The sequence below is a fragment of the Bufo gargarizans genome, chromosome 10 (assembly GCF_014858855.1).
Source record: "Bufo gargarizans isolate SCDJY-AF-19 chromosome 10, ASM1485885v1, whole genome shotgun sequence".
NCBI lineage: Eukaryota > Metazoa > Chordata > Amphibia > Anura > Bufonidae > Bufo > Bufo gargarizans.
This window is the reverse complement of record NC_058089.1, coordinates 34177770-34191055: the sequence shown is the minus strand read 5'-3', so window position 1 is coordinate 34191055 and position 13286 is coordinate 34177770. Positions and strand designations below refer to the sequence as shown.

General features: G+C 46.4%; 1 long non-coding RNA gene across 1 annotated transcript; it reads right to left on the bottom strand.

Annotated features, from left to right (window-relative positions):
- Window positions 1-7510: 7510 nt before the first annotated feature.
- LOC122921067 lies at window positions 7511-12392 on the bottom strand. The gene is made up of 3 exons (XR_006386963.1): window positions 12257-12392; window positions 9854-9917; window positions 7511-7855 (listed from the first exon to the last, which is right to left on the bottom strand). It is a non-coding gene; the product is annotated as an uncharacterized LOC122921067 (long non-coding RNA).
- Window positions 12393-13286: the final 894 nt, after the last annotated feature.

The following is a 13286-nucleotide window of genomic DNA, read 5'->3' as shown; positions in this document are numbered from 1 at the left end:
GTTCAAGGCTTTCAGGTTTATAATTGTACGGAAAGACCCCTCTTTCTTTTGTACCAGAAACAGATTTGAATAGAAGCCCTGTCCTAGTTGAGAAGGAGGGACCCGTACTATCACGTCCATAGCTAGAAGGCTCTGAATTCCCTGCAGAATTTTTATACGAATACTGGAGGAACTTGGATTCGTAATGATGAAGCGGTTTGGGGGGAGATGAGGAAAGTTCGATTCGGTAACTGAATCTTATGATGTCTCGGACCCAGGGATTCGGGGAAATGGACTCCCACGGAGTCAGAAATTTCCTCGATCTCCCCCCCACGCTGGCGTCATTGCTTGTCGGAGGACTTGTTTTGGGAGGAGGAGGGGTTACCTCTACCTCTGCCCCCTTTAGGATAGCTCCAACGCCCTGACTTTCCCTTATCCCTGAAGGGTTTATTCTGGCTAGAGGGGGCCCGAAAGGGATATTTCCTTTTAAAGGATCTTTCCTCAGGGAAGCCCTTCTTCTTGTCCGCGGCCTTTTCTAGGATTAAAACATCACTAGGTGAGTAATAGTGGTAACCAATAGCAGCTGCACTAAAACAGTGACAATACTGATCAATAATAAAGAGCAGTCTGCACCACTGATCCTCCATATAGTAGCAGTGGGGGGATCTCACCAGGAGTGAGGAAATAGCTGTGCAGGTGACAATAGCGAAGTGCTACAAGCAAATACAAGCCATAACTAAATGTGGCAACAAACAGTAGGTGAGAACTGTAAGTGACAGATAATAAAATAGAGCTGCCCGCACCACTGATCGTTTTAATCAGTCTATGTAGTGTCTATGTATAGAGAGTGTTAAGTTATGAAAACTGTGTTTTAAAAAGAAATAAATAAAAGCAACGTTTTAAATTTGGAAAAAACAGTACATGATCCAAAAACGTATTTGGGTCCAATCGGACTATCAATTAGTTCGAGTCCTGACTCATCTCACGTACAGGACTCATCTCAGGTTAATTTGCATATGTATCCAATAGTTTGTTTACACAATAAAAGCACACAGAGCTATGGGGACTAGATATTGCGGATGCGCTAGCGGCCATCTAGAAACCCATGGCCTCAGCTCTATACACAAAATCCCGGTGACAGGTTCCCTTTAACCCCTTAGTGACCACCCATACGTGTTTTTACGGCAGTCACTAAGGGGCCAAGTTAACGCTAAAATCAAGCGTTGTAGCTCCGTGCCCGCAGCTACCGGAGGTAGCTGAGGGCTCGGGGCAGTGATCAGAGACCGTGACAAGCGGTCTCTGATCACGTGTTCGCCGTGATAGACTTTATCACGGCGATCACCGAAAATTATGCCTATACTAAAACTTTCTCCCTCCTCTCATGTAAGAGAGAAGGGAGAAAGTCTCTGGTGCTAGGATTGGGTCCCCCAGCACTTCTGTCCCTACCCCCCCTTACCCTCAAGGAAGATGGCGGCGGCCCGGCGCATGCGCAGACTGAAAGCCGGCCGCCGCCGCTTACTGTAAGGTCTCTCTCCTCAGGAGAGGAGAGAGAATTTCAAGTTATGCCGTGCCCCGATCGGGTCCCCCAGCAATATGGCCCTTTGATGTGCAAAACTGTTACAAAGTTATTCTAAGCTAAAATGACACGTCAGATTTCCAAAATTTGGCTTGGTCATTAAGGTCCAAACAGGCTTGGTCACTAAGGGGTTAAAGGCTATGGAGACCTTTGTGCACTAAAAATCAATAACCCCATCTCTTACCGTAAGGCAGCACATAATAAAATGGCACTTGTTAGTTTACTGGTGTCAGCTTTGCTGCACATGCACTCAGAAATGCTCTGATGATTTTTGCTCACTGCCATCTCTTCTGAGGCTCTGTAGGCGTTCCTGTGGATTTCACATGCACCAGCACAAGCTCTGCTGTCCCACCCCCACATCCTGTTACACAGCACAGCTCTGCTCCACAGCCCCGCCCCCTTACCATTACACAGCACAGCCCTGCTGCACAGCCCCGCCCCCATACCATTACACAGCACAGCCCTGCTTCACAGCCCCGGCCCCATACCATTACACAGCACAGCTCTGCTCCACAGCCCCGGCCCCATACCATTACACAGCTCTGCTCCACAGCCCCGGCCCCATATCCTGTTACACAGCGCAGCTCTGCTCCACAGCCCCGCCCCCATATCCTGTTACACAGCTCTGCTCCACAGCCCCGCCCCCATATCCTGTTACACAGCTCTGCTCCACAGCCCCGCCCCACCCCCCATATTCTTTTACACAGCACAGCTCCACAGCCCCGCGCCCATATCCCGTTACACAGCACAGCTCCACAGCCCCGTCCCATATCCTGTTACACAGCACAGCTCTGCTCCATAGCCCCGCCCCCATATCCTGTTTACACAGCACAGCTCTGCTCCACAGCCCCGCCCCTATATCTTGTTACACAGCACAGCTCTGCTCCACAGCCCCGCCCCCCATATCCTGTTACACAGCACAGCTCTGCTCCACAGCCCCGCCCCCCATATCCTGTTACACAGCACAGCTCTGCTCCACAGCCCCGCCCCCCATATCCTGTTACACAGCACAGCTCTGCTCCACAGCCCCGCCCCCCATATCTTGTTACACAGCACAGCTCTGCTCCACAGCCCCGCCCCACCCCCCATATTCTTTTACACAGCACAGCTCCACAGCCCCGCCCCCATATCCTGTTACACAGCACAGCTCTGCTCCACAGCCCCGCCCCCCATATCCTGTTACACAGCACAGCTCTGCTCCACAGCCCCGCCCCCCATATCCTGTTGCACAGCACAGCTCTGCTCCACAGCCCCACCCCCCATATCCTGTTGCACAGCACAGCTCTGCTCCACAGCCCCACCCCCCCATATCCTGTTGCACAGCACAGCTCTGCTCCACAGCCCCACCCCCCCATATCCTGTTGCACAGCACAGCTCTGCTCCACAGCCCCACCCCCCCATATCCTGTTGCACAGCACAGCTCTGCTCCACAGCACCGCCCCACCCCCCATATTGTTACACAGCACAGCTCCACAGCCCCACCCCCATATTCTGTTACACAGCCCCACATATTCTATTACACAGCTCTGCTCCACAGCCCCACCCCCCCATATCCTGTTACACAGCACAGCTCTGCTCCACAGCCCCACCCCCCCATATCCTGTTACACAGCACAGCTCTGCTCCACAGCCCCGCCCCTCATATCCTGTTACACAGCACTGCTCCACAGCACCGCCCCACCCCCCATATTCTGTTACACAGCACCACCCCGCCCCCATATTCTATTACACAGCTCTGCTCCACAGCCCCACCCCCCCATATCCTGTTACACAGCACAGCTCTGCTCCACAGCCCCACCCCCCCATATCCTGTTACACAGCACAGCTCTGCTCCACAGCACCGCCCCACCCCCCATATTCTGTTACACAGCACAGCTCCACAGCCCCGCCCCCATATTCTGTTACACAGCACAGCTCCACAGCCCCGCCCCCATATTCTGTTACACAGCCCCACCCCGCCCCCCATATTCTATTACACAGCTCTGCTCCACAGCCCCACCCCCCCATATCCTGTTACACAGCACAGCTCTGCTCCACAGCCCCACCCCCCCATATCCTGTTACACAGCACAGCTCTGCTCCACAGCACCGCCCCACCCCCCATATTCTGTTACACAGCACAGCTCCACAGCCCCACCTCCATATCCTGTTACTCTCAGCTACTTGTATGCTACAGCCTATAATCAGCAGATCTATTGATCACTTTCCATTCTGTAGAAAGTCCATTATTTGTAGACACAATAGATATTTTTGTTGATAACATTAGTGCAGTGATCCACTGTCAGAACCATAGTATTATAAGCAGGGGCGTAGCTAAAGGTTCATGGGCCCCCCTTCCATCATTGCTTTGTGGCCAGGGGCAGGGAAGCACATTGCCTTCCTGCTGCCTGAGGCAAAACTTCAAACTGCCCCCCCCACCATGCCAAATTCTTGACCTAACACCTTCCCTCCAGCCAGAGGTGTAACTTAACCAGCATGCACCTATAAAACAGGTGTCTTCACATGTGGTACAAGGGTCTTTGAGGCCCCTCAGGCTCCTGGGCCCGGTAGCGACTGCTACCTCTGCACCCCCTATAGCTACGCCCCTGATTATAAGCAAGATATAGATCTCATTACTGACAGCTCTCACTACATGCACTCTCATCTGAATACAATGTGTGTGCAGTCCGCCCAAAACTAGTGCAAAGGAAAACTGGCTTTGTCGCCCATATCAACCAATCAGATTCCTCCTTTCATTTTCCGAAGGAGCTGTGAAAAATGTCTGATTAGTTGCTATGGGCAACTAAGCCAGTTCTACTTTACACCAGTTTGAAAAATGACATATATAATTAATTAGGGTTACTTCTGCAGTATATAAATCTTTTGCTAGAGTAGTAGTGGTGGGATGTGTGTGTATATATATATAAAAAAAAAAATTACGCTTTTTGTGAGGCAAGGTAACCGAAAAATGGCTGTCCTGTTTTTTTTTTTGTTTTCTTTTTTACAATGTTCACCTGACAAGGTAGATCATGTGATATTTTTACAGTGCAGTTCGTTACGGACGCAGGAATATTTAATATGTATTTTTATAATTTTATTTTGGTTTTACACAAAAGAATTGTTGGGAAAAAAAAATAAAAAATCTGTCTTAGTGTCTCCATTTTCTGAAAGCCATATTTTTTGAGCGATTGTCTTAAGTAGGGTCTCATTTTTTTGCGGGATGAGATAACGGTTTCATTGGTACCATTTTGGGGCACATATGACTTTTTGATCACTTGGTAATACACTTTTTGTGATGTAAGGTGATAAAAAAAATAAATAAAAGTGGCACTTTTTTTTTTTTTTATGGTGTTTACCAGATGGATTGGATCCCATGATATTTTTATAGAGCAGGTCGTCACGGACACAGCGATACCCAATACGTGCATTTTTAGAATTTTATTTTACACAATTAAAGCTTTTTTTAAAAAAAAAGGGTAATGCAGCAGCACTCTGAAAACACATATAAAAGTACAACAATGTCATAATAATAGAAAACATTCTAGTGCTACGCTTATTTTGCAAGTAAGATGCTTAGCAAATACATTGTGTACAAAATTATTTGGGCCCGTCTGCCAAACGTCAAGGCGATCTCTATTAGACGGGAACCTAACACTAAATCCTATCTGTTATGTGACATTACGGCCACCATAAAATAAAGCATCTCACTTGCAAAATAAGCGTAGCATTAGCACTAGAATGTTTTCTACGATTATGACATTGTTGTACTTTATATACCGGTATATGTTTTCAGAGTGCTGCTGCATTACCCTTTTTTTACTGCGTTTTCTAGCCATGGCAGCGTGCACCTGTGGAATAGGATGTGCTGACTGACCCCCTTTTTTCTTTCCATTTTCTGAAAGCCATATTTGTTGTTTTTTTGGGACAATTGTCTTATGTAGGAGCTCATGTTTTGTGGGATGAGGTCACGGTTTGATTGGTACAAATTTTGGATACATATGACTTTTTTTGATAACTTTTTATACAATTTTTTGGGAAGTGTGGTGTTCACCGTGTGGTAAAAGTAACATGATACTTTCATAGATCAGGTTCTAACGGACGCGGCAATACCAAACATGTTTAGTGTTTTATTTTTTACATTTTTAACCGATTATGTGTGGCTATAGGAAATTTGTTTTTGTTCTTATTTATTTACATATATAGTGTACTGCAGTGTATTGTGAATTTACACTTGGCATGATCAGGCTCCTGCCTTTAGCAGGCTTTGATATACTCTAGCAAGCCGAATGCCTGTGAAGGTGTCCGGTTGCCATGGTAACATTAAGGACACTGCCAAGCTCCCTCCCTCAGTTTACCCTTCAAGCACCGGGCCCCTCCATACAGAAGTCCCTAAGGACCGCTGCATAGAAGAGGTTAAACGGCCGACTGATGCCAGCAACGATGTCGGATGTTTCCAGCAGAGAGTCAGCTGTACTTTACAGCTAACACTCTGCCATCCTGAAAGGGCGGGGGTCTTCTGCCTTTTTTTTATTTTTTTTACAAAGATGTCCATATCCTTTAAAATACTAAATGTATTTCTTTAGCTAAAAACAGAAAATTTAAAATATATAGCTTTAAAAAAAAAAAAAAAGACAAAATTAGTTCACAATAAACTTTATTAAATATTTGCTCCAAGATACAAATAATAGACATATTTGGCATCCATATAACATGAAGATTTTTGGGGGCACTATATATATATATATATATATAAAATGCAAAAGGGATTAAAGTACATAAGACAATAAAAGAGGTAGATTCAGGTTGAATTTGAAGGTTTAAAAGGCATGATTCATCCCTGGAGACCTTTTCTACAGACCCCCCACTAGCGTGGCCGGACCTGCGGTGGTAATCGTTTACCTGACCTGCACCGCCTGGATCCGACTCCATTGCTCCCCCTTCGGCTCTGCAGGTCCCAACTCTCATCACGTCAATATCCGGTTTGATTGGCTGTAGAGATAACAGGTCACCCACCACACGTCGCCACTAGGACTAAAATGGCTGCAGTGGCCTCACGATTCAGGTTGATGTGAGGAGTCCCAGGACCTAAGGAGGAGCAATGGAGCCGGAACCTAGCGGCGGGGTTCGGGTAAGTATGATTACCACCGTGGATCTGGCCATGCTAGAGGGGTTGCAGAAAAGGTCCCCAGGGTGAACAACAAATTTAGGCCGCATGCACACGACCGTGGTGCGTTTTGCAGCCCGCAAATCGCGGATCTGCAATACACGGATGGGGGCCGTGTGCGTTCCGCAATTTGTGGAACGGCACGGACAGCCTTTACATATAACTTCCCAAATATAACAATTTTTTTTGGCGGGGCCACGGAACGGAGCAACCGAGTGCTGTCCGCATCTTTTGCGGCCCCATTAAAGTGAATGGGTCCGCATCCGAGCCGCCAAAACGGCGGCTCGGATACAGACCAGAACAACGGCCGTGTGCAAGAGGCCTTAATGTGTGAATGAATAAACTGCTACCCAATTTTTTTTGCAAAAACATGAAATTCATGGATAGAAAAAAAAGTTGTGTGAATGGATGGAGCCTTAGGCCTCCTGCACACGACCGTATGGCTTTCAGTATTTTGCGGTCCGTTTTTCACAGATCCTTTTTTTCCGGTTTTTTTTCGGTAGTGTTTCTGCTTCCGTTCCGTTTTGCCGTTCCATTTTTCCGTTTGGTTTCCGTTTGTGATCGTTTTTTTGCGGATTGCAAACGGAAGCATACAATAATGTTTAAACAGTGAGTACATAAAAAAATTGGGCTGCAGATAAAATTTTCAATAGATGGTTCCGCAAAAATGGAACGGATACATTCCATATGCATTAAGTTTTTTTTTGCGGACCCATAGACTTGAATGGAGCCACGTAACGTGATTTGCGGGCAATAATAGAACATGTTCTATTTGAACGGAAACGGAATGCATACAGAGTACCTTCGGTTTTTTTTTTGCGGATCCATTGAAATGAATAGTTCCGTATACGGAACATAAACGAAAAAAAAAAAAAAAAAAAAAAAAAGGGTGGCCAAGGTATAGAAACAGCCGAGCATGCCGGGTTACTATATAAGGCAGAAATGCAGAACGTGTAAACTGCGCAGTAAGGACAAGGAGCGGTAGGGTCATCCCAAGAGGCTGGTTAGCCGCTGTCACACGCACAGTGGCATTTATGCAGTAGCGCAACGTGCGTTAGTCAGTGGCTCACCTGCGTCTGGACACAGAGTGATGCAGAAGGTCTCGAGTCCCAAGGCAGATTCTTCAAGAACGGATGTCACAGTCGTCACAAAAAGATGTCTGCAATAATAGATAAACATACTAATATGAGGTTATAATAAGCAAAACATTTTCTAATGATATTCTGATGGTACCTGCCACTGAGAAAAAATAAAAATAAAATTATGAATATATAAATGAACATGGAGCAAAAAGAGACTAACCCCTTAAAGGGGGTAACCGAGATGCGCCGCAATCCCACTTGGCGGCCACTTCCAGGATCACGTGTCGTCCATTATTGGGCATGCGATCCCAGCCTGGGTTTAGAACCTGCAGCGCAAGTGTGACCCAGGCTAGGATCACATGCCCAATAATGGACGACACGTGATCGAAGGGTATCTCAGATAACCCCTTTATATTTATGGCCTTAAAACTAACCATTTTCATAACATAAAAAAGTGCGCTCGCCTTTGGTTGTACCAGTCGTGTCGGCCACTGGTCCCTTTCTCCAACCCAAGGCTGTCTTGACTAACAGCAACTCCCCACAAAAAGGACAAAAAAATAAAAAATTATAAAAAGTTTATAAAGATAGGCTCTGCAGGGGCAGGGCTCAACTGAAAGGGGGCAGAGATGTATGTGAAAGGGGCAGGCCTTATATGTGCCATTTTATGCCAAAATTCTGCCATATAAATCAGTCTCATCCAGCCTGAGCCTGTGATGAATCTGGTGCACGTCTAGACGGCATGGCTAACCTTACATAGTCTCTAGAATGAGTAAATCTGGGCCCATGTATCTCATAGAACAACATTTCAAACATAAGGATCTAAAGAAGCTATTCTCTATCCACTGGATAACTGTTAGATTAGTGGGGTCCAAGTGGTCAGACTCTCACCAGTCACAAGACTGGGAGACTCATGCCCCCACTGAATGGAGCACTGGTTGAGCATGCACACCACATTCACCTCTATGGCACTGTCAGATATAACTGAGCACTGTACTTGTCCATCACCGGCAGTCCAAAAGGTCATGCACATGCTCAATCAGGGCTCCACGGTTTCACCCGTTTATTTTATTTTTTTCAAACACATTTTTGTGGTTGTTTTTTTCTTCCTACTCTCAGAAAGAAAAGGGCACTACAGAAACACAGTTGTACCCAAAAGCAATTAAATGTCAAGACAATGACAGTAAGGATAATAAGAGTATTAATACAAAGAACAAACTCAAGAATCAAATATCGACATGTGCGGAGGTCCACCTCAACTTTGAGATAGCGTCATCAAGTACCGAAAAAAGGCCATCAGGGAAGACGACGTCCCCCATCCCTGGTAGGCTAAGGGTCCCAGATTCCCCTTCAGGTATAAACACCTCTGGGGGCAATTTTTTTTTATAATTGCATTTTACTCATTTTGGGCTAAAAATCACCTATTCAATTGATCTTTATTAAACTTTTGCAGCAGTTTTTTGTGCTACAGCAGGCAAGCTCAACCTGCGGCCCTCCAGCTGTTGCAAAACTACAACTCCCAGGACTCTCGGACAGCCTACAGCCAGGCATGGTGGGAGTTGTAGTTTTACAACAGCTGGAGGGCCGCAGGTTGAGCATCCCTGTGCTACAGGCTTACGTTTCTATTAGTAGACTGTCACTTTCTGTTACACATTGGCCCGGTCAGATGACGGCGGTATGAACTCCTGACGGCTCATAAACACCCATTATAGCTAAACTCTTATGAAATGGATTAGATTGGGGCTTAAATTAATGTTTACGAGCTGTCAGGAATTCAAAGATAGGGGCTACAGAGCAAGCTATCACCTGACGGGACTCAGTGTAAGGCCTCATACACAAGACCAATGTTTGGGGACGTGTCTCATCCGCTTTTTTTTTTTTTTTTTTTTTTTTTTTTTATGGATCGCACACGGACCCATTCATTTCTATGGGTCCATAAAAAATGGAAAATGCGTAATGCACACAAGCCATATCCGTATTTTTGCGGATCCGCGGTTTGGAACTCTAATATAAATCAATAGGGGTGGCTGACATCACACACGTTCATGCGGTGCCATGATCTCCCACCCCATACTTACTGCAATTGCGCTGAAGATATCGTATGCAGGGGTCCACACCGACATATTGCCGCGTTTCATCCTACTGTGAGAAAACTGGATGTAGGGTTCATGTTGAAGAACAGCCATTTAGTCATACCTGGTCCACACCCTAGGACAATATTGTGTTTTATTGGGCCGGACACTTTAATTGCTGCGAGTACCTGACTCCGGGGCTTAACCTACTGGGAAACTGCTTGAAATAGGACACTTATGGCACAAGCTGTAAAGGGAGTCAAAATCCAGAACTGGGAGGTTTACAGTCGTCCACATCTCATCACCATTGACTTTGGTGGGCCACGCTCTGCGCCGGTAGTCGTAGTCCAATCAACTTCCATTGCGACGCTGAGCCTAGTACTGAGCACACACCAGGCCTTAGGGATCTTACATAAGTGGCATTATGTAATCCTAAATGGTACATCAGGGCGGGTTATCACTATGTGCTCTCCTCATATAGTCAATGGCACGCAGCAGGGCTCTATGTGTATATATAGCCATTCCACCGCCAGATGATATGTGCAGACGCCCCACATTCCTCTGACACGTACGCCAGGCAATCTATAGACATGGCAGTGCTCTGCTTCCAACTGGTGTCTATAGGACTGGACTGAGAGACCAATCAGTGTCAGCTCTGCGATCAAATCTAGTTATTCTCAGTAATGCTTTATATTTGGGAAATGGGATTGTGAGTGTGTGTGTGTGAGAAGGTGCAGAACACTGGAGGATTTATTGCATTTTGCTTTCCTAATTAAATCAGGTACAAAAAAAGTTTGCTTCAACTTGCGCCATAATTATGGCCTCCTATGGGTGAGCGGTGTGCTCTTTTTAACCCTTTGTACGTGATGCAATGGCTTCCTAGAAAACAGAGGAGAGCAAGCACCTAGATAGATAGATAGATATGGGGGCAGATAGATAGATAGATATGGGGGCAGATAGATAGATATGGGGGCAGATAGATAGATATGGGGGCAGATAGATAGATATGGGGGCAGATAGATAGATATGGGGGCAGATAGATAGATATGGGGTCAGATAGATAGATATGGGGGCAGATAGATAGATAGATATGGGGGCAGATAGATAGATATGGGGGCAGATAGATAGATATGGGGGCAGATAGATAGATAGATAGATAGATATGGCCGGGGCAGATAGATAGATAGATATGGCCGGGGCAGATAGATAGATAGATATGGCCGGGGCAGATAGATAGATAGATAGATATGGCCGGGGCAGATAGATAGATAGATAGATATGGCCGGGGCAGATAGATAGATAGATAGATAGATATGGCCGGGGCAGATAGATAGATAGATATGGCCGGGGCAGATAGATAGATAGATAGATAGATATGGCCGAGGCAGATAGGTAGATAGATAGATAGATATGGCCGGGGCAGATAGGCAGATAGATAGATAGATATGGCCGGGGCAGATAGGCAGATAGATAGATAGAGGGGCAGATAGATAGATAGATAGATAGATAGAGGGGCAGATAGATAGATAGATAGAGGGGCAGATAGATAGATAGATAGAGGGGCAGATAGATAGATAGATAGAGGGGCAGATAGATAGATAGATAGAGGGGCAGATAGATAGATAGATAGATAGATAGAGGGGCAGATAGATAGATAGAGGGGCAGATAGATAGATAGAGGGGCAGATAGATAGAGGGGCAGATAGATAGATAGAGGGGCAGATAGATAGATAGAGGGGCAGATAGATAGATAGAGGGGCAGATAGATAGATAGAGGGGCAGATAGATAGATAGAGGGGCAGATAGATAGATAGAGGGGCAGATAGATAGATAGAGGGGCAGATAGATAGATAGAGGGGCAGATAGATAGATAGATAGAGGGGCAGATAGATAGATAGAGGGGCAGATAGATAGAGGGGCAGATAGATAGATAGAGGGGCAGATAGATAGATAGAGGGGCAGATAGATAGATAGATAGATAGAGGGGCAGATAGATAGATAGAGGGGCAGATAGATAGATAGAGGGGCAGATAGATAGAAAGAGGGGCAGATAGATAGATAGAGGGGCAGATAGATAGATAGAGGGGCAGATAGATAGATAGAGGGGCAGATAGATAGATAGAGGGGCAGATAGATAGAGGGGCAGATAGATAGATAGAGGGGCAAATAGATAGATAGAGGGGCAGATAGATAGATAGAGGGGCAGATAGATAGATAGAGGGGCAGATAGATAGATAGAGGGGCAGATAGATAGATAGAGGGGCAGATAGATAGATAGAGGGGCAGATAGATAGATAGATAGAGGGGCAGATAGATAGATAGATAGATGTGGGGCAGACATGACTATGGAGCAGATATAAACTGTACCATGAGATAAAAGCCAATGGAATGAGAATTGGAAGCACTCACCTCCCTCGGTCCCTCCTGTGCCGCACGCACTTCCATTACACCGCATGTCCATTCACATTATTACAGTAGAATTCAGCCTAAAACTTTCCCTGCCTGGGATGAATCAAACAGCCTGTAAGTTACAGCTGGACCAGCCCTGCCCACACCACCTGCCACCCGCAACAGCTTCATCCGCCCTTCTGAGTCTACAGCTGACTAGCCAATCACATTTCAGTGTCGCTCCGATTTTCCCCGCCCGCTGCTGAAGCTTAACCAATGAGAGTAGAAGTAGGCGTGTCACACTCGCTCGGTCTACGCCCAGCTTGCTGGTAGGGGTGCGGTGCGTTCAATTCTGCACGTCGTCCTTTAAGGAGTGTACCAACTGACACCCCACCCAGAGGTGGAACCTGCCGAGTCTCGATATAAGTCGATTAAAGAATCTTCCACGTACGACTTTGACGTGCGCAGATACGGGTTGGTTTCACACAACCTCAGCCGCTGCGGCTTTTCAATGCCACACAGAGTGCTTCCTCGTGTGTAATTGTGGGAGAGCTGGAAATAAAGTCCTCCTTCAGCTTGGTGGGATTTTCCAAACCAGAGGTTAGGAATGTTTTGCCATGAGCACTGTGTCAATGCGCACGTACCCCAGTAGCTGCCTGACGATGGTGGGCGTGGCTTTAGGGGAAGGGGGTGGTGTCTTAAAGCAGCGGGGAAACTAGAAAATAAATTCAAGCGCTGTGAGCGCATTGGTGTCGACCTCAGTGTGTGTGGAAGTGTCTCTGTGAGGAAACCATTTGTCCTGACAGAGATAGAGACCCCATAGTGGGAGAAGCCCCCTGTATAATAAAGGGGGCCCCAGCAGAGAGCGTCTGCTGCCGTATATCCGTCCATGTGCAGTTAGCTCCCCCTAGTGGTGGCCTCTTGCAGGCAGAATTATAGCATTCAGGGACTATTCACATGTGATTTTCTCTGTATGTTATTAGTGTGCACTGCAGACCTTCCTCTAAACCCCAAAGAGAAGACGTCATCGGCGCAGGCGCACTGAGGAAGC